Genomic DNA, 25,508 nt, shown 5'->3' on the forward strand with positions numbered 1-25,508 from the left:
CTTGATCTCTCGTGACCCCCATAACTCTCTGCTTTCTCCAGCAGCAGCTCCGGGATTCCTCGGGACTCTTCCCAGTTCAGGGAAGTGCTGTGGGAGTTGCTGGGGTGGGGGGAGGCGAGAGGCTTTTGCCCATACCTGAATATATCTGTATATAATTGTATATATTTTCTTGTATCATTCATTAGTGTTTTAATTAAAGCTGTGTAGTTTAGTTTCAATCCAGTCAAGTCTCTCTCTTTTTCTCTCTCTCCTTCCCTACCTGGGTTGGGGGGAGGGGATCGAGAGCATTGTTGTCGGACCTGAGTCAAACTGTGACACAGGAAAAGAAAGGCTGTCTCTGGGGAAAGGGTTAAGAATATTAACACAGCAAAATTAAACCAAAAGAATAGAAGAAAGACCAGTACACAGATCAAAATAACTACTGTCATTGTAGCATTTGGCGGGTTGAGAATCCTATTATTATTGGCCAGTGTGGATTAAAAAAACCCCACCTTATCACATCAATACTGATTTTAGTATTGCCCCTAGCTTTCTTATCCTTAGAAGCAGCAGAACAGCTGCCTTCTGGGAAAGGGACAGCATATCAACAGTGTCAGGTCACTTATAACCACTTGTTTGCAGCTATTGCTTCAGCTCTCATCTGCTGGCATCATTAAAGGGAGCATCTGTAACCTGCAAATCACACTTCTGTCTGCTTAAAGGCAGCACCTCAAGATTCCTGTAGTCTAAGAAACTGGGAAAAAAATTTCTTTTTAGTTCCTTTTTCTCAATGTCTGACTACTTCAATTACAGGCTTGACTTCTTCACAAGGTTACTGCAGTAATAAAGGACTATACTTGGCATGATGTGCCTCGAGATCATTGTGGGGAGAAAATTTGACTGAGTAAACCACACTTTTCTTCCTGCTGCCCTGTGTTGCACAGAAGTAATAATTTACTATGGTTGTGCACCAGCAGAAAATGTTTGGTAGGCTGCTCTGAGCCAGCTCAGCCCAGCTGGCTCAGGGGCTGTGCCACCCTTCCTAGCCACAGACTGGTCCTTCCATTTGTACCTGATTTCCTGGAAAAACCCTTACACAACTTAACATCTTTTAAAAAGGTGTTAATTTTAAAAGCCAGCCAGCTTCATTTAGCACTTTCTAGTCTTGATGACAGCACTTCAAGCTTGAGAGCTCTGGGATTACTTTTAACCATTAATTTCCATATAAGAATCTAAGAATCCTCCTAAGCTTTTCAGACATAGAGAACAAAATACTCAAATAATATGCTGCCTCCTTCTCTCTTTGCTGGCATGTGCAGAAGAGCTGATGTGCTTTCAAAAATCCTCCAGACAGCCAAATTCTCAGGAGCTATGTTGCAGTGTTTGCTGCTGCCGTTGACCAGTGACCCAGCTGAATTAGGAAAATGCTGTCCTGCTTTGCAAGAGCGCCAAAGAAAGAAAGAGCATTTGTAGCTAACACTTTCATACATGTTTTCAGTATGACAGATAGAAATGCTAATTTAATAACTAATTTATTTAATGTTTGATTTTTAAAGCAAAACTCTGTTTGGGATCCATCTTTTCATGAGAGTCACAATAAGATGGAAGCACCAGAAGCCCACAGTGGGCTGAAAACGGCAGGTGCTGAGTTAATATCCAAATTGTCATGATCCCTTTTGCTGCTATGCCTGTTGCTCCCCAGAGGCTTTTAAAGGGGCAGGCATTACAGCTAATGTTTCAGGGATATGAAGAAATATCAAGGGTTGGTGGACCTTGAAGCTCTTTGTGTTTATTTAACAGCTGATTGGTTTGGGTTTTGTTTTGTTTTTCAGGTTTTTTTTATAATGCAAAAGTTTGACAAAAAGTGCCTTTTTTGAGACTTCTGCTTTGGAAACCCAGAAAAAAAACATGTGTGGGAGCTGTTTCATGACTGTATTTTTAACTTTCACATAGGAAAACTGAGAGGCTAACTTGAAATTCAAACTATAGCTGTAACCCAACCATCCACATACAAAGATGATAAAATATCCAAAGGCCTGTGAAATATGCTGGCACATGTATATTTGTTTAAAAAGTACACAAAATTATGAAATCAGGGATATACAACTAAAGTTCTCTTCTAGCTGGAGTATTAGTTATAACAAGCAAAGCACACAATTTTAGTAGTCTTTACCCCAAATGCAGTTGAAGTGTTATGGTAAAAATAAACAGTTTTTGTAGTATTCAGGTTGCCAAACATAAACCTATCTTCTTACAGGAATGGGAATATTGAAAGTTGTAAACGTTACCTGACCTCATCTATTCTATTGAAAATTGAAATTTCTCTGCAAATTGTTGTCTTGTGCTCTGGGGAATATATTGAGATAATAAAGTGAAAGTTCTGAAAATGCTTAATGAACATGTTAGTACCATATTACTAATGATCTCAAGGCTCAGGTCTGTTGTGTTAGACACAGCAGAGGCTTATTGTTGACTTCTGCTGGGGCAACGTGGCTGCAGGAGTGGTTTCACACACGAGTCCCTCTCATTTTGAGATGGCAGCATAATAGGGAAAATTAAACTTTGGCAGGGTGAGCTGGCAGAGAGGTTTTCTGGTGCAGAGAGACCACCAGACCAGGCTGTGGAGATATCCCTGTGCTACCTCACCTTATTGGTCAACCACAAAGAATCCTGGAAAGGATGGGCCAGCACAGCTGAATATTTGGAAGTTTAGAGGCCAAAATACTGCCTTTGGCTGATCCCAGGGAAGATTGATGCTGATGAAATAGCCTCCAGAAGCTTTTATGCTCCAGTGCCTCTTTTCTCCTCCACGGGGTGGCAGTTTCTCTGTCTTTCCTGGGTGTCTTTGTGAGCTGGGCTGAAGCTCTGGCATCTCAGGCTGCCAGAAGAGTGCAGTCCTACCCTTCCCTCCCCTAGCACTGAGCAGTGCCGTCGCAGCACATTGCGCAGCATCCCAGGAACTACTCTTGTTGGCATAAGGCTAGCGCTGAAGTACATTGTCAAAACCAAAGGTTTGACCTGAGTTTCTTTTTTGATAGGTTTTTATTTTATTTTTCAGCGGGTAGAAGTACAGGGTATTAAAATAAAGGCTGGAAGTGTTGGCAAAACGCCGTAAGTGATCTGTGCCCCTGTGCCTTATTCTCATTTCAAGGTAGATCTGTTATCAGACATGAAACTGGAAATACCAGCCCTCACTTGACGTGCTTTCTTTGGTAGAGGAACAAAGCTACTGATCATCTGTAGCTGATATTCATTGCTATTTTTATATCAAAGCCTTCTTATCTGCTTGGCAAGTGATTGAGGGATTTTCTCTCTCCTAGGTGCCCCTACAATGTGTTTGTTGTAATCTCTCTCATATCCTCATTACGCTTTTTGCTCCACATTAATAAGAAATGAAGAAGTCAGGTTGCATTAGTTCTCTTATCTTAGCCAGCTCTTTTCAGAATTCCTCCCCAAAAAGTTAAATGCCCTCTTTTCACTTGACTTTTTGTTTCCCTTTTCTATGAGCTTTTCTCCTCAACTGAATATCTGCTCTGTGATCTGCACTGACCTCCCCAAAGCTTTTAACGAAATTATTAAATACACTATGGTGAGCTTTCATATGGGTATGCATATGTAAGCATTATTCTTACATGTTTAAATATACTTCTGCTTAGAATAATAGAATGCCAGGTTGGAAACGATCTCAAGGATCATCTGGTGCAACCGTTCTAGGTACTAGTACAGTTCATATGAGGTGGCTCAACGCCCTGTCAAGCTGAGACTTAGAACTGTCCAATGTGGGGGAATCTACCACTTCCCTGGGGACCCTATTCCAATGTTTGATTGTCCTCATGGAGAAAATTTACCTTTTGTGTCCAAATGGAATCTCCTCAGGAGCAACTTGTGCCCCTTGTCTTTTCCATGGGACTCCTTGTAAATAAGGAGTCTCCATCTTCTTGGTAACTACCCTTTCAGTACTGGAACACTGTAGGAAGGTCTCCCCAAAGCCTTCTTTTCTCAAGGCTGAACAAATCCTGTTTTCTTAGCCTCTCCTCATATGGCAGGTCCTCCAGTCCTCTGATCATCCCTGTGGCCCTTCTCTGGACCCTCTCCAGCCTGTCTGCATCCTTTTTGTAGAGCAGGGACCAAAACTGAACACAATATCCCAGGTGTGGTCTGTCAAACACTGAGTAGAGCAGGATGATAGCTTTATCTCTCCTGGTGATGCCCGTGTTGATTCAGCCTAGTATCCTGTTGGCTTTCTTTGCTGCTGCAAAGAGTTTTAATCCTTAGGTTTTAATCCTTTTCTTACTGTTATTTCTTCCTCTCTCCTCACCTTTTTGTGTAAGTGGGCTTGCTTTATCTGTCCCAGCAGATGCTGTGAGCTGCAATGGTCTCTCATTGCTGTTACTGCCAGTATCCACTGGCTATAATCAGACCTAATCTGCTTTCCATCAAAGGCCAGCCCTGATGCTTCGTTTTGGCTCTGCTGTTAAAAATTATCTCAAACTCTGATGACTTCAAACTCACAAGAAACAGAGACAGGCAGAAGCTGCGATATTTGGGTTTGGACTCAGATTTTAAGTTCTACAGGGCTACCTTGGATTTGTTCAGTATGATGTTAAAGGTTGCAAGTAAAACAGGAATTTAGGTAACTCTCATTTCTAATGGTCAGGAAGCTCAGAAGCATTCAATTTGGCACCAGCTTATTTTCTAAGAATTTCCAATTGACTATTTATCAATCTTTGAGTTACTAATTAACAATCATCAGATTTTGTAATGTGATGGGGAATACTGCTGAGAGCTGTGTGACTCGTTTGTGAAATTGTAGCACTGTTCCTCTTTGCCCCAACAGCAAAAAAGAGGAGTGATGGCATGTATTTTCTGTAACATACAAGAGTATTTCCAGATGTCTCTGACACCATCTCAGAAAACATATTACCAAAGGGGAAAATAGCACCTTAGTTGCAGCCCGATGAGTCAGGCATGTCCCCTGTACTGGGGTCTTCTGCAGAAAGAAGCCAGGTCTTGTGGGCACAGAAGGTGGCCCTGCCTCATCTGGATGAATGTCTTAAAAGGTCTGTGAAACACCTTGGAATTCATTGCTCTAACATGCTCTCAGTATTGGGGAATTTTTATAACGTGTTGATGCAAAAATATTATGGGATGGCTACAGTAGCTGCCAGTCTCCTTGCCTACAGTACTGCTCTTTTAGTCACATTTTAGAAGCCCAGAAAAGGAGGTAAGTAATGCTGCAAATCCTCACCATCTACATAAAAAAGCTATGATATAATACAAAGAGAAAAAACTTGTCTCCCTCCTCCAAAGAGAATTCCACAAGCTACCATCCCATACGTGCCTGAGATGACAAGAGACAATGGGGTGAGGATGCAAAGCAGATCGACCCAGTGCAGGAGCTCCAGAAGACTTGGAGGAATTGGACCTGCTGCTCAGAGCATGAAGTGAGTATCATTTCAAATGCTGGAAGTGCAGAGAACAGCCTGCAAGTGAAAAAGGCACCTTGACAACAGTAAGCCTGTAAGTCAGTGCTTCCAATTTTCTGAAACAATTCCTCCAAAACTGAAGGTTCCTGAATTCCTTTCTATGAGCTCTTTTACGTGAGTGTGTTCCCTGCTCTTCATGAGCAGGAAAATGTGCGAATATAACCCAAATTGCTTATTTCTGAGCCTGGGCCTTTAGTGAATCAGGTTTTTATATCCGTTTTCTGCCTATTCACTTTCAGGTCTTTTTTAAAAGAAATTTATTTTGATAAGGCTCACACTATAAAATTCTCTCCTCTGCTGCCAGTGCTGTGGGGTAGCCTCAAGCCTCCTGCAGTGAATTGTGTCTAACATGGCTTTGATCCACAATGTATCTTCTATCTTTCCTTCAGTTACTCTCCATTTTCCTTTAAATGGCAAGTCAAGAACCACCCTTCCTGGAAGGATTTTTTTTTTATGTGTATGCTAGAAGTATACTTTCAACCAGGGACTTCTGCCCACAATGCACTATGATAGACAGTGAAAAAGAGGACAGCGCTTGTAGTATGGTGAACATTTTCTACCTTTTTTCAAGCCCTGCACAAATGTGCTGCCTTGGAGGGATAGTGCTGCCTAATGCTATGTTAGGTTGGAGGTGTAGGGTGTGTTGTATTGTGTGTTCTTAACTTCTCTTGTTTCATTTTTACACAAAATAAGACGCAGGGAGCGCAATGGCAAGAACACAACCTGCTGTCTGTCCCTTCCATGCCAGGAGGGATCAGAAAGTGTTAAGCAGGGAAGGGAGCTGTGGTCGGAGAGCTGTGGGTCCCACCTTGCCAGGGCACTGCAGCACCCAGCCCTTCCTCTGCTCCTGTCCTGGTCAGAGGGCTCTGCTGTATGGAGCTGCCAGCAGATCTTCTCCCCAAGCACTGTAACGGCAGGGTTTGGGTTTTGTCATTTTTTTTTTTATTTTTTATTTTTTTCTTCTATATGCAACTTCTACTTTTGTGCATTAGCTGGGAGAAAATTGGATATAATGTGATTCTTCTGATCTTCCTACTATACTTATGCATGTATGTTATCTACATTCTGACCTTCATCTGTAAACATTTTCTATGTAGGCACTATAGTTTTAGTAGTTGCTGTAAGATGCATAAGCATGTAATCTCATTTAAATCCCCGCTGCTTACCCATGTATATTGCATCTAAAGACACTACTGGTGTCTCTTAATGTATCCTAAAATCACATTTATATTAAAATAGAAATTTAATTTTTTTTCTAAACACTTTTCAGGCATTTAAATCGATGTTTTAATACCAATTCAGCAAGTATTAAAAAGTCTGTCATTCCTGAACAACATGTTACGAGAATTGTGAGCCACATGCAGGGATTTATGGGGAGGATGTGTTGTGTACCTGAGTGTGTAAAATGATATGAGACAGATTTTGGGCAGCTTTTCCATTTTACTGCATGGACCTGCAAATACCTTGCTACCTGTTTGTCACCTCGAACTGTTGCACGTAGCAACCCTCCAAGCAAGTGAATGCAGTCGGGAGAGACAGTAACAAGCTGGGGCACAGTTTACACTCACAGGTATAAGACTGCTTTCAGAGGCTGGAGAATTTTTATTTCCTAGGACTTTTTCTCAGTTATGGGAAAGTGTGTTTAGCAGTAAAGGCCAAACTCCAGATAATGGAATGACTCACTCCCAGAGTTTGTGTTCTCTCTGTACAATAAGAAGAGAATAGCCAAAACAATTGATGTGAAGGATTTAGGATGATTAGTACCATGCTGAGGTGGAAGACCAATTCCTTTCCATGCAAATATAAACTCTGATGGGAAATGGAAACATCATCTGTAAGAACGATGGATCAGGAACTTACACTGTTACCTTGTTTGGTTCATGTCCTCCTTCAACAGAGAAGGACTGGCCGTATCATGGATGTGAACAAAGTAAATGTCAAGTGAGGGGAGAAAAATGAGTGAATGAATATTTGTGTATGTTCAGAAAAGGACATCTTGTGCAATTTTCTTATGCCATTTCTTTGCTCTTGAGATGAATTTTAAATAACAGGAACTAATTCCTTTTTGGACTTTCCATAAACAATGATTTATATATTTGTGCCTCAAGTCAATTCCTGTGATATATAGATGAATATGTATCAATTTTTGTGCAGATACATCCACTGTAAATGATTAATGATTTATCTACCAAAAATTAAATCTTGGTGTAACCAATTTCTAAAAGTTGTTATGTACCCCCATTTATCTCCTGCTGCTTCTTCCACTTTTTCCCCACTTAACAAGCTATTTTATTAAAAGAAAATAAGTTTCCAAATGTTCTGGGAATTTTTCTTAAAAAGTTAAGATAGATTAATGTATTTTTATATCATTTCAATGTCAACACATAGATGAAGGTCTGTAGACTAAGTCAGTTTGAAAGGAAGCAACAAGTCTGGCAAGGAATTTTAACTTGCAAATGACCTGCACAAATAAATCAGTCCCAATAAGACACAGTTACATTATCTTCCAGAATACCTCAAGTTCCAAATACAGATTTGTTCAAGATCTGTGCCCTTTCCTTCACTGGGGTGATTTGTTGGAAAGAAGAGTGAGCAAAATTATGCTTTACATTGTTTTCAATTAAGCAACCAATTAAGACCAGAATTGGAAGAACATCTGACAGCCCTATACCTGTTGTGGTAGATATAAATATTTACATGAAATCATGCTTATGCTTATTCTTTTCCTTCTTTATAATTTAATATTTGGGCTATACTGAGCTGGACGGTGTAGGGGTGGAACTAAGAAGTGCTGGAAGATTAATTCAGCAGTACTTTGCTCTTTGCCATATAATCCCTCTACTTATTGACTGGGGACTCAAAACAGGTCAGAGTTAGTGAGGTGGCTTTCTGCCCTGCAGATATGTATCAGGCATGACAAGGGACTCTTGTCAACTGGATGCAGCTGCATCCAGAATGTGGTGTTTAACTGCCAGTAGCATCTGTACTTCATACCTAATAGCACAGTCTGGAAAGCTGCAAGAACTTTTTTTCTTCTTGCTACAGGAGACGAGCAAAATTAGACAGGGAAGACATCAACTACAAGATCTGAAGGCTGGATCTACCTAGTAATATTTAACTGCCTGGATTTTAATTCTGCTACGTGGAAATAAAATTTAAAAAAATAGAAAAGAGAAAATTTATCAAAATCACCCCTTTACTGCAAAGAGACTAATGTATATATTAAACTGTTAAATAGAACTAGTCACTGGAAATACGTTTGTTGCCTTCTTATGTTTCTTAGCTTGATATTTTACATTTGACATAGTCAGTGCACAAATAGGTTGCAAATGTTTACTCATTTTATTCTGTGAACAGTGACAGAGCTGATAGAAAATCTTACTGGTATTGACATGAAATTAGCTTGCCAAACATTTAATTTCTTTTGGAGGTTGAGTCAAGTAATCCAATTAATGGCACGCTTTTCAAATAAGAACTAGCTGCCACTATCACCCATCACTGGGGGACAAAAATAGGGTTTTGTGTATTTCCTGCAATGCAAACATTTTGCAGATTAGTATGATACAAATAGCATAGCTGGAATTTGTTGCAATTGCTCATTGTCCTGTGATTCAGGCATCACAGCGCTTCTCATTTTAAAAATAGTGTATTTGTGTGACAACTGTTAAATGATATCACTGCTGCAAGAATATGAATTTTGCTAGAAGAATGAGATGGGGACCTGGCTTGAGCATGTTAACAGGACAATGGGAAAGTGATCCTGTTCGTAATATACTGCACCTCTTGGTGCTTACCACTCCAGTAAGTTTGTGCTTTTGCACAGTTTGTAAGCAAATCTGCTGTTACTCTTTCGTGGGATACGCAACCAGTCTTCGATGAAACACTGTTTCACAAGAACCTTGCAGCAATCAGTGAATGTTCTTGTAAAGCTCTAAATAGAAAGAGCACAGTATCCACCTTCACAGCTAATGATAAAAGAAGGATAATCAGTGGCTCCCATCTTTGCTGTTTGTTCATATTTTTTGCCATCATTCTTGAAGCACATACTTGATTTCCTTTATACTTTAAAATTTTTGCCACCATTCCAGTTAAGGAGAGAAAATCACAAGCTGACTTTGATAAAATAACAGCGAAATTGTAATGATTTCTCAAGCTGATAGCAATTTTCTCAAATTGATGCATAACTTCAACAGATGAGGTTAAAAATCCCCTAAACTACTTTGTTACAAGAGGCTGGACGATGTTCAAAATTAATCTTTTGCATTGAAACATGCCCATATGTTTATTTGGAATGTTTATTGATGTCTTCAAAATGCTTAGAAAAATTTTTGCTCACCCAAATCAAGTTTTCTATAAATAATGTTTTGGTTTACTTGAAAGTAAATCTTGGGAAAGCTGATGAGATGCCTGCATGCTATCTCAGAAAATGAAAAATGAGTCTTTGAAAATATTCACGTTAGTTTCTTATATAAAGCTGTTTTTTGATTAGTTTGCATTCTGGTTTTTTGTTTGTTTGTTTGTTTTTTCTCTTTTACAGGGGTATTTATATAAGATCTGCATATTATGATTCTGTATGCAGTTAAAACTGGATAGTTAAGTGATAACTTTAATTCTCACTCTTGTGTGGTACATAAAAGAGTTGGCTTCTCCTTTTCATTAATTCTGATTACCCAATCATATCCAACTGTTAATTAACTAATGTGATCAAATAATTTCTATAACATTATCTTAAGGCATTGATCGGCATTATTTTGAAGTCAGGAGTCATACCCAGTTCTGCAGCAACCCCTCAGATGAATGCCAAAGTAATTGGCTCCCTCAGAGATAATCCCTCTAATCACATAAATCAATAACAACATAATGAGTCCCTGTCAACAAGAGCAGCGATGCAATTGGCCAAGCTAGCTCCTTGCTAGACTTGAGACAGTAACACACTATAATGCAAAAAGACACTCCTGAAACATGTTTCTAGAAGGCAAGACCCGGGAATTTTTTGCCTCCCACAAGTCCCAGGTGACTTTAGCTTCAGAAAAAAAAATAAGCCCCAGAGGATGACTGATCTCCTTGTACGGGTGTTGTAGTTATTCCTTCCTACAAGGCAATCTCCTGAACAGCTCTGAGCAGATACTCCCTGTAGGGGAACTCATGTCACTTCAGAGAGAGATGGAATATTCATTTTCAGCCCAAGGAAGGAAGTAAAGAAAAGAAAGGCTACAGACCAGTGTTCTGTGGTTCAGAAAGTTCCAGTGAGTCCTGGGGCAGACCTGTGCTGTACGATAGAGGGTCATAAATGCCCATGCTGGCAGGTGGGCTTGCAGCTGGGTGGGTGGACATGCGTACCCAGATATGGAAGAAGGGGGCTCCTCTTTCTTTCACAGAGCTTCCTTCACGCTGAAGGTCTCCTACAGTACTTCTGATGCCTGGGATACAAGCTGGGTGGTGAAAGTGGGGACTGGCACTCCTTGTTAGCATGTCACCCTTGCCACCATGAGGGGTCACAGCTTTGGGCAGTACTGCACATGTAGATGGTGCGAGGCCCTCCTTGGCTCTGTATTACACCCTAGAGTCGTGCCCTTATAAAACACATGAGCCTTAGACCTCCAGAGGTCTGTGCATTTGTTTGTTTGTTTGTTTTGAGTTCCACAACAAATAAATGAGAAAAAAATAAATATATTTCCAGAATATGGAAATATCCAATATCCAGCTGGAGTATTATAATTTTTTTAGAGAGGATGACACATTGATAAAAACTGAAAACACTGTTAAAAATAAAGCAAAGCAGCATTAAACTCTTTTGCACTTTCTCTTCTTTTAGATTTTGCTAATGAGGGCATCTTAGTCACTATGAGTTATTACTCTGCCAGTAAAATAAATCAGGGTCATTCTGCCTCCTTCCCAGCTGTGCCACTGGACTGGAGAAAAGCTGCTGACAGCTCCTGGACAGCAGTGGGTGTGAGGACCAGAAATCCGTGCTCTACTCCTGAATCCTGGGCTGTCCATCTGACAACGTCTGGGGCAAGCAGGCTTGCGAAGTGTTTCAGGAAGGAGTCACTGAAAGGAGCAAGCCATTCTGTTTTCAAAGGATGGTTTTTGTGACTTGAGAAGTTTCTTACTACTTCTGAGAACCTGATCATGAAGTTTTAGCTTTTCTTCTAAAGATAACAGAGAAGGAGAGAAAATACACTATAAACTGAAGCAAAGAACAAGTCTCCAGATTCTTTATAGAATAGATATTACTGTTGTGCATGGGGTAGAATGCACTGTACTTTGTTTTTTCTCATTACATGAGTTTTCAGTGATTAACAGACATATATGTTAAAAGTATTGCATTTGCTTCAGTAAAGATGGGTGTTGTGATACCAGAAACATATACTGCAGGCTGTTGAAGAGATTTTTCATTGAAACTGGCACTCACTGAGAACCAGCTGTTTGCTGTAGGTAGATAATTTTAAGGTATTTTTAAGAAAGCTAGAGGATAATTCTAAATTTCTATAGTACAAGCCAAGATAATTCCCTGAGTAGTCTAACCAAAAAAATTGCACAGGTTCTTGACACAGTACTACCAGGTATGATACAGCTTTTGTCTGTGATCCCTTGTACTAGAGAATTAGAAGAAGTGTAATGAATTCTGAGTGTGGGTATTGTAATGGGTAAGAAGGATGTGAAAGAGAAAAAAAAAAAGAAAATGTTCAGTTCCACTCCCAGGAAACAGCAAAACCTCCCTGGTTTATGTTTGCTTATAAAAGTGCTCTATTCCAACTGGCTATTGTAATGATAAAATACACTCTATGTGATCATGTGCAAGTTCTCCTAGTGTGTTGAGCAAATCCCTGTGAGCTGCTACTTTACAGATCCAGTTGTATTTCTCTACCTAAAAGATGGTTCAGAGACTCTGAAGTATTTGTATGAAACACATTGGTGTAGAAAGCCAAAATATTACTATGTAACCTAAGAATAAAACTCAACTTCCTATTCCCTGGGTATTACTAGCTGAGAGAACTTTGCTCAAGTGAATGACACTGAGGTGTTGTAAATAAAACTAAGCTGATAGAGTACACAAGCTACCAGCTTTGTGGTTTGAGGAGGATTTATACCAGCAAAATGCCTGCTTCTCCCTTTCAGTCAGTTTAACAGGAAAGCTGAAGCTGCTCTCCACCTGTTAGGTAAGCCAATGGCATGGAATATAAAACAGTTTAAAACTTATTCCAGGTTATTAGCCCTACCAGGTGGAAAGCAGTGATTTGTATGCAGATGTAGATCACTGCTCTGTAGATTAAATGAAACACTGTTATTTTACTCAATCCTACATCAATCAGCTTTTTTACTTGACAACTCGAGGGGACATGACCTAAATCTGAAGCACTAAGTATTGCAAAATTTACTCCAAATAGGATCATTCAGTAGTTCAACAGAATTCTTTGTTTTAAAGAGGTAGTGTAAATACTACTAATATTGTTAGAAAACGATTATCTACACAGTCTTTCTCATAGAAGCCTAATGTTTGTATGTGACTAAGACATAGTATCCTCAAAATTTAATATAAAAAAAATATAAAAATAGCTCTATGTTTTGGAAAAATAAATTAGGAAGTACGATACAGTGTAATAAAAGTAGTTCTCATTTGCATGCGCTAATTAATTTCTGCTTTATTCCATCAACATTTGGGAGTACATTTGGCCTTATTAGCTGGAATGAATTTGCTTATAGTCTGAAACCAAACACTGAACAAACTCAGTGAAGGTCACCCATCCTTGTTTCAATCATCAAGGTTAATTATAAAATTAATTAGATAATTTTTTAACTTTGATTAGGAAAATTCACCTTTTGGGTTTGACAAAGAATTTCGATCTGCAGTGAAAGATTTTGCTTTCTGTAGTAAGATCAGTAGTTTTGTGACATCCTTAAAAGTGTTTTTAGGTTTTCGCTACTTGGATGATGTCAGATTATTGAACTCAAAGTGGAAACTGTGTATTTGTTTTATCTTGTCATTATCTTTTTCTTGGTCTAATTCAATAACAAAATACGGTTTCATAAAATAATAGAACAATTTAACAGGAAACAGATTAAAAATGAATTCGCTTGTGTTCCTTTCATGTACTGCCAGTTATAGCTACAGTTACAAACTAGAACATGGACATCAGTTATTGGTAGAATATTATCTTAGTTTCTGGTTAGGTTTGATACCCTTGCTTTTTTCCTGTAATTATCCTAAAAGTTGTTCTTTGGCTCTTGTAAATAAAATGAGGAATAGCTGAGAACATTTATTTTGCTTAAATGTTCTGCTGCTGACAGATACTAAAGGCGTTCCTACAGCTTGATCCCAAATGATGTTAAGGCCCCAGCATCATAGATGTGTGCTGGCCAGGCACAGACATTCTCTGAAAGAACTTGCAGTCTAAACAAGCATGGGTTAATTGGGAAATACAAAAAGGTCTGGAGAACAAATAATTATCCCATTCACTGGGGGATAACAAAAATTGTAATTTATTTGCCATCCGTGACAAATCTGTACCTAGATCAATAATTTAATCTTAGTCTGAAATTCACTGCCTTAACGAGAAGAACGTCTTACTTCAGCTGCAATATGACCCTTTCCTGATTAAACGAACTGGGAAAGCATTACTAGTTAGCTTCTGCAACCTTCTGTCTCTTATCAATTAACAGAGTCTCATTCTGAAAGGTACAAAAGGCTTTCTGGGTGGCAGCAAACGTTTCTTTTTCCTTTCATGGCCAGGGAGTTTTAGGTCTAGGCAATACTAAAAAAAAAAAGAAAAAAAAAGAAAAAAAAAGAAAAAAGCCAGTTCTCATGTACTGTCAGCTTAAACATGAGAAATGAAAGTGCCAGGTCAAATAGGCAAGGATCGGTAGTGGTTTGCATTCAGATCATAAAAGGTAATTAGGCAGCTGAACTCCACTTTGTCTTTGGTGTGTGAAAAGACATGCTGAAGTGACAGCTTCTAAAGGAAATTTCTGGTTGGTCTCCATTTACTCTGATGATCCCTCTTGATTTCTCTGCTCACACATTATTTAATTTCATTAGTATTTCAGACATAGCCTTCTTTTACTTCTCCATATTTCCAAAACATTTAAAATTCTCTCTAACAGCAATACATCGGTAGGGCAGTTGCTAACCCTACCTATCTCTCTCTTTTGTGCAGATCCACACTTCAAGGCCTGACTGATGCTTTACTGCAGGCAAGACCATCAACCTGAAAGGTGTGTGTGCCACTTCTCAATGCTGTGCATGTAAGTCACCTCTCAGCTGGACCTTTTATGAGAATGATTATTAGCCCCCTAGATCAGAAACTAGTTCAGGCGAGAATAATTGACTCTTCTTCTACTGCAACCGGGAGTACCTAACCCTCCAAAACCTGACTCATCATCTACAAAGGCCTTGTCAAGCTGTATCTTGGCAAATAGCTTCTCTTGTTTAATCTGTCACATGCATTAAAGGAGCACAGTGCCTTTTTTCCATCCTAGCCTCACTGACAGGCAGCTAGTATGCTCATCAACCTCAGTGAACTCAGGGATTCTATATGGAGATCCATTTGACAGCAACCATGAACACTTTCAGTATAACGGAAGTCACTAAAACATCTAATATTCTCCCTTAAGCAGGAGTGGCAGTCTGGAAGGCATCAACATTTCTTCTGAGTTATTTGCTTAACAGAAGATAGATCCAACTAAGTATAGTTGTTTTCCTTATTTTAACACTATCAGGGATAGGGACCATCAGTTATCCTAAATACTGTATCAGCACTTTTTGCATTTTAAAATATGCATTTATATAAAGAATGTGTTTAAATAGCACTCTCAACATTTCCTTATCTCTTCTCATCAGTTTTTGCCATATGCAAAAGAAAAAGTGATGATATACAGATACTTTTTTTTTTTTAATGAAGAGATTATCAAAGTCTTCTTCCCCACTCTAATTATAATGTCTTAGCTAGTCTTTAGCTATCAAACAGCTTGTTTTTCCTCCATCTGCTAGCTTGCTGCTTCTCATTATTTGCTACTTTTGTGTCATCACTCTATATCTCCACTCCTGTGCCTTCCTGTGGTTTGTCAACTGTCTTGTCTTCAACACATGAAAATCCAGTGGCTTCCTCCTTGTCTATTAGAAACTATATATCCTTTAGGTTTCATTGCCCATAGCTGGAAATAAATAATATGAAAGACAGAGCAAGTTGTTTTTTGTGAGAGGTAGTGAAGAACATCATAGACAGTAAAAAGAAGCAAACTGACAGGTACTTGCTTGGAAGTTTGTTGGGAAGTATCTCAGGTCTACCTTTCTTTATACTGTGTGACAGCCCATATTATCTGTGTCTAAAGCTCAAGTAATCTGCAGGTGTCACCCGAGGAATTCAAACTGAGGAGGCCACACACTGCTTTGGTCCTAATTGTTCTGCTGACCTATTTCCTTTTGCTGGTGGAGATTAGGGTAGACTGGCACACCATGTAATCATAGGACTCTGTCTGTGCAGTACATGGTGTAGAAAAGCAGCTTACATTTTTCCTTTAAAAAGTGAAACTTGTTTAAGCGTGTGCCCTCCCAGCTTGTCAGCTCCCTGCTGCTGTGGCTTAGCTTTTGTGCCTTGTCTTATCCTCAGATGAGTCCCAAAGGTCACTTGCCTACACACCAAGGAAATGTTTCAAGTGTTTCTTAGCAGAATGGGAACTCTTCTGCTAAATCACTGTGTAATGCTTAAAAATATAGCTAGAGGTGATACAATATTAATAATTTCAATCATTGCTTTATCCTCACACTGAGCATTTAGCAAGAGCTTTGAGGCTTGGAAATACTCCTGCCAGGATAGCCACTCCTTGCCATGTTCAAAACGCTTCTGAATGGAAGCAGAGCACTTCCAAAAGCATTCAAAAAAACCCAGCAAAAAGTGAATATTTACTGTTATTTATGTACTGGGTATATTCCATTCTCCTCATCTACAGATGGGGAGAGTCACGATCACAGTAATACTGCTGTGGATCAAATATATGAGCACTGACAAGAGAAGAGGAGCCTCCAGCATCAATTTACAGTGATCAAAACTGGGAGCAGATTGGATTTGACTGGAAGAGAATATAAATCAGGTGGCTTAGCCATGGCTGGGCACAACAGCCTGACTCTGTGGCACTGCCTACCCTGCAAATGTGACTGAATTAATGTGGGAGGGGTTTGTGTGACAAACAGTACATTGGACAACACTGTGAATGAACACATTAAGTGTATAAACCTCACCATGATAGCCAACTTGTAATTCTTCTCAGTAGTTAAGCCTTTTTTAATATAGTTTATTAACTTGCTGTGCCCACAGAGAGGTGCATTTGAAAGGAAAGCCACCAAGAATTAAAACTGTGCAGCTAGAGTGCATTTTTAAAAAAACACAAGACAAGGTAATTTTGCAAATAGTGCTTTCCTATTGAAAATTTAAGTACCCTGTTTATGGGGTTAATAGCTTCAGCAGAGCTAACATCTATTTTCATTGATGCTTTCATTTATGCATTCATTTTAATGCTTTCATCTTGGGATGCTGCAGTTTAGTATGCAAGAACAGCAGAAAACAGTGAAATAACTTTGGCAATTATTCCAATATTTATCATGCTTTATGTGAGCAAGACTGATCTATATGGCTACAAGTGGGCCTGAAGGAATAGCCTCCTAAATTTCCTTTTCCCAGATACAAATTCTGGATCAATGTAGCAGACAAAAGAAGCTCTACTACCCCAGTATCCTGTACTCATTCTTTAGGCAGCTTGAAGCTCAACTTTGAGTCAGCATACCAAAGACCTGGTAACAAACACTGCACTAGAACATCAGTCTGCCACGCTTTCAGTCAGCTCTTCCCTCATGTACTGAATTTCACTGAGATACAATGATCCACAAGCTGAGAAGTAGCAATGAATATTTCCTCCTTACAGTGAATATTCCCTGCTCCTTTGAATATTTATTTTAAAGTCAGAAGTTAACAGGAAACTTTGTTGTGTTTTCCCTAAATTATCATGTCTTAAAACCAGGAGGAATTTTTCTCCATGTGAGATACATGGCAAAAATACAGACACATACAATATTACATTTGCTGTCCTTTTTACTGTCTCCTCTTGGATAGCTGCCTTTTATCACTTCACTTCCAGTCTAAGAACTTTCTGAAAACAGCTTTCCACCAACTTTTATCAAAAGACTGAGCCCTGCATCTCCCCAGGGCTGGGGCAGCAGCAGATAAGCAGCAACATGAGCATCTTCCCTGGCTGGTAGGATGTATCTAGTACTTCTCATGCCCTCATCAAGAGGAAATGGCCTCGAGCTGTGTCCAGTAATAATAATAACTTTTTCACTGAAAGGGTTGTCAGACATTGGAACCTGCTGCCCAGGGGGATGGTTGAGTCACCATCCCTGGATGTATTTAAAAGTCATCTAGATGTGGCACTTGCAAATATGGCTCAGTGCTGGACTTGGAAGAGTAGGGTTAATGGTTGGACTAAAAGATCTTAAAGGCATTTTTCCAACCTAAGCGATTCTATTACTCTATCATTCAACTCAGCAAAAAGGAGCCTGTAGAAAACTCAACGAATACACAACTGCAACTTGTTGCGTTCTTGGGGTTTTGTTTGGGTTTTTTTGCTGTTGTTTTTAAAAAGCAGAACCAAGGCAACCTTGTTTGAGGGAGCATTGGAGATCAAATGCAGAATGCTTGTCAGTTAGCTTTCCTTGGAGCAACACACAGCAGGTTTCCTTGTTTATTGGTATCATGCTAATTTTGAGTAATCTTAACTAAGATGATGGCCTAACTGTTCTGTACAAACACATTGAAGAAAGCATTCTACTGCAAATACAGTAGACTGACACAACATGACTTAAAACAAGCCCTGACAACAGGAGTCTATGGATGGGAGAGGGAAATGTAAAGTTGAAATCAGCTTGAGCCTGTGGAAAGGTGGATATAAGCATAGTCTAGGCATTACGATCAGGCCAGTCTGTGCATCTGTTGACAAGTTTGGGGGATAAAAACTAATGTACTTAATCTAAAAAGCATGAGCTTTCATCTTTTAAGGAGAACCAGATGTCTTCAACAGGAAAGAAAACATACCCCAAAATGCTTAATGGGCACATCAAGAGAGAGGAATGATAAAATATTTCTGACTAACTCACCAGTATATTGAGAATCTGTATTCTGCAACCCAGGACGGTTTGTGTAACTTTCTTGTAATAAAACACCATAAAGAAACAAATGGTAATTATGTGCACTTCCTTTATATGCAGCTCAGAGGTACCTTTTAAGTACTGTAACAGCTTGCTAATGTACTACTGTGTTTGAATAAATACCTGAAGTAAATAGGCTTATGAAACCTCTCATAAACTGCCAGATGGATAAGGGGCTATTATGAAAGTACTGTAACTTGCTCACTTTTCTCTTCATACAAGCTGTTCCTGACCAGATCTGTAGGTGCTGGGATGTAGAGGACAGAGGCACACATGGCATTAAAAGGAAAGGGGCACTTACTTTCATAGAATCATAGAATCATAGAATCTTAGGGGTTGGAAGGGACCTTGAAAGATCATCTAGTCATGATAGGAATCTATCTAGGCTGCACCAGAATATGAAGCCCAAATACCCCAAGGTAAATGCCTGTGAGTTGCAATTTAATTTTCAGTAATTAATCTGGCACTGCTAAAATTATAATCTCAGTCATAAATTTTCTTGAAGGTCATTTGGAGGCCAGTCTTAAGCATTATCTGCTGCTAACTCAAACATCAACCTCTGCAAGTCTTACCATTCAGTTTTACATGATTTTGTGTTTGAAAAGATACTGCCATCAATTACAGGATGCTTTGCAATTTTTAAAACAGTATTCTGAGGATTAAACCTGTGATTTTTATTTATAGTGGTCTGTACTAATTCTCAGAGCAAACAGCACATTACAGGCAGGCTACATGTATTTTTCCTCTCTCCCAAAGGAGCCAGCACTGAATTGAGAACCTTCTGTGTTTTGTTGTTGTTTTCAGAAATTCAAGAATGATCCCAGTCTGATTGGTTTTTTGTCTCCCCCTATGTCCCCCCCAAATATCATCACAATCCTCAAATTCCATGTCTCAAAGTCTCATTCTTCTGAGTGAATGACTATTCTCCCATTTCATGGTAGCTTACAAGGCAGATTGTTTTTTCAGAGTGGACTATGTGGGGCCAGGCACTCAACCTTGGCAAGGTGATGTGGTTCGGTACCTCTCTCAGTGACAAGGTAGCCAGAGGAGGAAGAGTCATGAGGCAGGGCAGCTTCTCCACTTCTATTTGTGCCATCTCCAAAGACTCTTCCCATGGGACCAGTCCTAGCAACCTAAAGCTGGAACAACAGTCAAAATATTAGGCAAGTTTTTATCTTTCTGTAACATTTTGTATTTAAAATTCTTTATCCTGGCATGAGACATTTGTTTGTGATCTAAATGACAGTGGGGCTATGGATGCTCTCACAAGTAAAGTAACCTATAAGCAAAGGTACAACATCTGTAGGAAGCCACAGGAAAACATACCAGGTGTTTCTTCAAGTAACAGTGAAATGTAGTGTTCCTGCAAAGCAAGGGCCTCTTCACATCATGAGCTGAATATTCTAACACAGACAATATAAAGTCATACAGCTTCCCAGATTGGTAGTGCAAAAACCCAGACAAAACCACAAAACAGAAAAAAAACAAAACCAAACAAAAACCCCACCAAAAAACCAAAGAACGTTTTACTACTCCTTTTAGCTTTCAAGTACTCTTTTGCTAAACAGCCTCCTTTTTAACATCCATTTTGCTCCCTGGTAAATATGTGCTACTAAAATGACTCCTCTCAACTAATTCCTCAAGTATGTACACACATTAGTGAATTCATTTGCAGGGGTTAAAAAGAGTGGTTGGTAAAACTCGGATAATGCTGGCAAACATTCAGAGATTTAGATGATCATCCAGAATTTATCCAAACTCAGCTCAGCCTCCTCTGGCTGAAGCCTCAAAGACTGTACTTAAAATGCGGACTGCCATTTTTTCTTGTTTCACGTTGGCCATAAAAGAAGCAAGTATTTTGTTTGTGCTGCTGCTTTTCAGTTTTCCTTACAATACTTTCTATATAGACAGACATTTCTTACATACGCTTCAGATTTTATGGGTAAACAATCTACCTAATTGGATGGCAGAATGCAACGGGGTTTTGTCCTTGAGTATAGGGGATTGTATTCTGGATTTGCTTGTGCAGCCATGTTATGTGCCTATGGAAAGGTCCTCATAGCTGGGCACACTGTCTCTAGTTTCTGATCCTTTCAGTGCAGCCACTCTGTGCTGGTAGCTGGACTTAGAGCCTTTTTCTTGGAGGATGCAGTTCATTATACGCATAACCTCTGCCTGGAGACTGCAGCAAACCAGTCTTTGCACCTCTGCTGTGAAGACAGGCTGAGAGAGTTGGGGTTGTTCAGCCTGGAGAAAACAAGGCTCTGGAGAGACCATATGGTGGCCTTCCAGTACACGAAGGGTCCTAAAGAAAGCTGGGGAGGGACTTTTTACAAGAGCATATAGTGCTAGGATTAGGGAGATTGGCTTTAAACTGGAAGAGGGTGGATTTAGGTTAAATATTAGGAAGAAATTCTTTAGTATGAGAGTGGTGAGACACTGGCACAGGTTGCTCAAGGAAGTGGTGGATGCCCAATATCTGGAAGGGTTCAAGGAGAGAATGGGTGGAACTTTAAGAAGCCTGGTCTACTGGGACATGTCCCTGCCCATGCAGGGAGGTTAGAACTAGATGATTTTTAAGGTGCCTTCTAACCTAAACCGGTCTGTGATTTTATGACTAGGTGAGGGGAAAGGTCTATGGGTCTGGGCAAAAGAACAAGCCCAAGCCTCCCCAGCCCTGATTTCCTCTGCTACGCTCCTTTGGCTGGGTGGAATGACTAACAGTGCTTTGTTTTCTGAGTCAATCCTCTCTCCTTGCTTTATGAAGGCTCACTTTAATCTTGAATGGTATTATGGTAAATCCAAGCCTTGTTTCCTAGCTACAAAGACATTTCTTTGCTCTCTGAGACTTTTTGCGTGCTCTCTGCACTTCTCCTTTGCTCAGCTGTTGGGGCAACTGTGGTGAGCATCCCCTCTCCTCTCTCCTGCAGGGCAGCCTCCGATGCGGCCGGGGCTGTGGCCAGGTGCCTGGCTTCCAGGGAATGTGTGGGTTTGCTGGAGGCCACCAAGCACCAACGTGTCCCTGAACCAGGTCTGGCTCAGTGCATCCCCTGATGAAGCAAGGGCAGGAGATGCTGGAGCTTGTTTGCTATGCCGTGTAAACATGCCATAAAGCAGAAAGCTTGGGTCATATACTGAGCGTGTCAGACTTGCAGCCTTTGCCCCTGCAGCTCAAGTGAGGGTAAAAGACAGTGAAGGATTTGACTGTCACCTTTAGAAATACATGAGCACTTTCCCCTCTCCCCTCTTCCCCTGTCTCTGACCTCTGGGATTGTATTTCATCACTGTCTGAATGATCATAGAAAGTTTAATCTGCAAAATTATGCGCTGTAAACGACAACCATTTTCCTCAAGGTGAAAGACCTGGAGAAGGAGAGAGGCCCAGTTTCCATGGCAACCCTATGACACTTCTATGCCATAGGAAAATGTGATTTGTAAAAAAGACAAAACTCCATGGACAAGTGGTACATCAGAACAGGAAACTGCAGTTTTAAAATTAAAAGCTTATTTACATTTATGGTTTTGAGTTTCACTTTCTAGTTACCAGACCCAGTTGTGCACAATTTAGTGGGGAAAACTATATTCAGCATTCTAGGTGAATAATGTAGATTAAGACCAAGATCAGCCAGAAGTTCACTGTGACAGTCTCGAGTTCAGAGAACATAGAAGTGGATGGATTCTACTTTAACTGGGTTAGAGAGAACTATGTCAGAGAAGCTGGCTGTCATGTTACACCCTCTAATAGACCTTGCAAAGTCAGGATCTGTCCCAAACTGTTGAGATTCCTGCTGCAGCTTGCAATTTCAGCATGTGAAGTTACACCTTCTAGATTCTGTGTTACCTTTGATACCATCAATCACCATCCACTGTAAGCCACATTGCATAGGAGAGCATTTTATGATGAGCACTAGAGTCGTAATATAGCAAAGAGCATTGTTAATGAAGCGTGAAAAAAGAATAAATTCAGCTAATGGGTATATGTGTCAAATTTCAATTAGGGATATGTTGGAAAGTGAAAGAGAGAGACGAGCATACAAATTAAACCTTTGACCTTCAGAGTAAAGACAGAACAACTTGAGAGAAAAGGGGGATGTTCAGAGATGTTTTCTTTGCTGAATACTTAAAAGTCTTGAGCAGAAACTCTGAAGTACTTTTTTCTCTTTAATTATCGCTATATTATGAGTGACTAAAAATGATGCCCGTTTGATTCAGCTGGTTTATTTACAGATATATTTCTGTTTGTGCTATTTACTGCATGGGAGAGATATAAAGATTGCAAACATATAGTGATGGAAGACAAAATATCACCTATGTGAAGCCTAAGCAGAGGATATTAAAACTTAATCCTTCCCTGCATGTGAAAAGCTACTGGAAAGAACCTCCTTCTCACTCCTCTTAGGCTTTCAAACAGGCCTTAGTTGATTCGAAGTGTGCTTTAATGCATAATCTGATGATCATGGTTTTTGAATGCAAATAAACAGCAGCAGGAGGAGTTGCAGCAGGAGCACAGCCAAGCAAGCTGCAAAGTCCGGACACAGTCCAAGGCACGTGGGAATTGCTACTTTACATTTGCTTTGATACTGAAGTGAGCAATGGTTCAGATCCACAGCAGTGGGCTCTTACAGATGCTGTTGCACCCTTGCACGCTTGGCATTTAATAGTCGTTGCTCTACTAAAAAAACATTGTGGGTTGAATTGAGCTTGAGTTTAACAGGGCAAAATTGTCATTAAAGCCATAAATGCCAGGGTTTAATTTAACTAATTTGTCTGCGTGAGGAGTAAGGATCCCAAAGCTCTGTGGCTCACAGGGAGACTGGTAAGACCTGAGCCCTGGTGAGAATCAGCCTCCAAAAGGGATCTGAGTCTTAAGCACCGTTGCCCCTGCAAAAGCTAATGTGCTCATGCCTTTCTGACTTGTTGACTGCTACTGAAAGGTGCCTGCCTGAACCTTTGTTCTAAAGAGTTCATCGCCCCCCATACCCATAGATGCCCATGGATGGCTGCTCTCCCTTTGTTCCTAGCCCACGGGGACACCTCAAGGTCCCTTGCCCTGGGCACAGCATCCAGGGCAAGTTGTGAGGATGGTCCCTGCCTTGCACAAAGGCAGTGGGCCAGGATGAACAAGCACATGTTTCATAAGGCTTCTGCGACAGATGCAAGTTTGTGTTTCAATGGTGGGGTTGGTGCAGCTCATCTATGTGATGCACACTTGAGGACAGTCCTAGGACAGATGCCTCTGTGTATGCCCTCTCAGATTCAAATATCAGGCTTGCCCCTCATTGCAAGCCAAGCAAGGAAACAATATCCATTTGTATTATTTCCCCCCAATCAATTAATAACTCCCAAAAGCAGTTGAACATTTGACCAGGAGATCAACCCTCTAGAGATCACATAGTGCATTCTTGAGTGGTTGCCATGGGTTTTTATTTCCCACAAAAGTCCATCATTGTGAGGACCTCCCTTCTCTTTATTTTTGCCTTTCCTGATAACAAAAGCCTCTGGGTCCTTATCGGTGCAAGACTTTCCTCTCATCTCCAGACATCCCTCCTGTCATCCTAGGAAGGCCACCTGCTCTATGGGTTTATGGAGCCAATTTCAGCTCAAAACACAGTATGGTGCCCTAGTTTGAGTCAAATTCAATGCAGGAGGGAAGATTATACTCGCATCTACTGTGTAGTAAAACCTTGAAAGGGATGAGGGAAAGGAATCTCTACATCTTGGGGACACTTCAGTGTCAAGCAACCTCAGGCTCACCAGGAGGTGCCCATGTGGGCCTGGAAAGACTTTGGTGCCCTCTGACCAGGTCTTTCACCCCCAGGTTTCGTTTCCATGTACAGACATGCAGCCCATTTTGCAAACATCACAATCCCTGTATGCTGAATACAGGGATTGTAAAAGACATTTTCCCAACCTGTTCTGTGCAGGGAGTAGCAGTGACTGGGAGAACGGTTATGCCTTAAAATACTTAATGGCCAGACATTAAAAGACTTCTTGGCCAGTGGTCACCATTCAACTGTTCACATCATAGACTGACAAGTCCAAAACAAATCTTCACAATGCCAGAAACATACTGGTTTTACTGATAGTCACACCTACAGTTTCTCTGAGCCCATGTGCCCACTGTTAAACATGCCTAGCACATTTCTACTTATCAGCATCTGTAGCTTTCATTTTAATCAAAGTTCTCCTCCTTAAAGGGTCCAACATCTAAGAGCTCCAGCTTTTATGACTGTGTCTATAAAGTCGGTGCAATTACTGCAAAAGGACTTATCCAAACACTTGTGCAGTGCTATGTTGAAAAGATGTTCAGCTTTTCATTGCAGTCGATTTACTTCTTCAGGTGAGTATAATCCTGAAATAATTGTCACACCACAAGTGCCTGTGCTGGCTTGAGAGAACCAGGATAAAACTTGCCTGTGGCCAGACTAACCTGAGGCGTCCTGGGGCTCCCGCAGCCGCCGGGACCGAGGCAGGTGCCAAAGGCAGGAGGAGGGGACACGGCAGGTGACCCGCACGGACCCATCGCAGCTCCGGCCTGGGTGCTCAGCATAAAATGGCTCCTGAGCGCACCCTAAAATGGCTCCTGAGCACACCCTAAAATGGCTCCCAAACACACACTAAAATGGCTCCCAAACACACCCTAAAATGGCTCCTGAGCACACCCTAAAATGGCTCCTGAGAGCACCCTAAAATGGCTGCTGAGCGCACCTTAAAATGGCTCCTGAGCGCACCCTAAAACGGCTCCCGAGCACACCCTTAAATGGCTCCCAAACACACCCTAAAATGGCTCCCGAGCGCACCCCAAAATGGCTCCCCAAACCCCCCCAAAATGGGTCCCGCGCGCC

Source organism: Chaetura pelagica, unplaced genomic scaffold (assembly GCF_000747805.2).
Source record: "Chaetura pelagica isolate M959 unplaced genomic scaffold, ChaPel_1.0 scaffold21, whole genome shotgun sequence".
In the NCBI taxonomy this organism is placed as follows: domain Eukaryota; kingdom Metazoa; phylum Chordata; class Aves; order Apodiformes; family Apodidae; genus Chaetura; species Chaetura pelagica.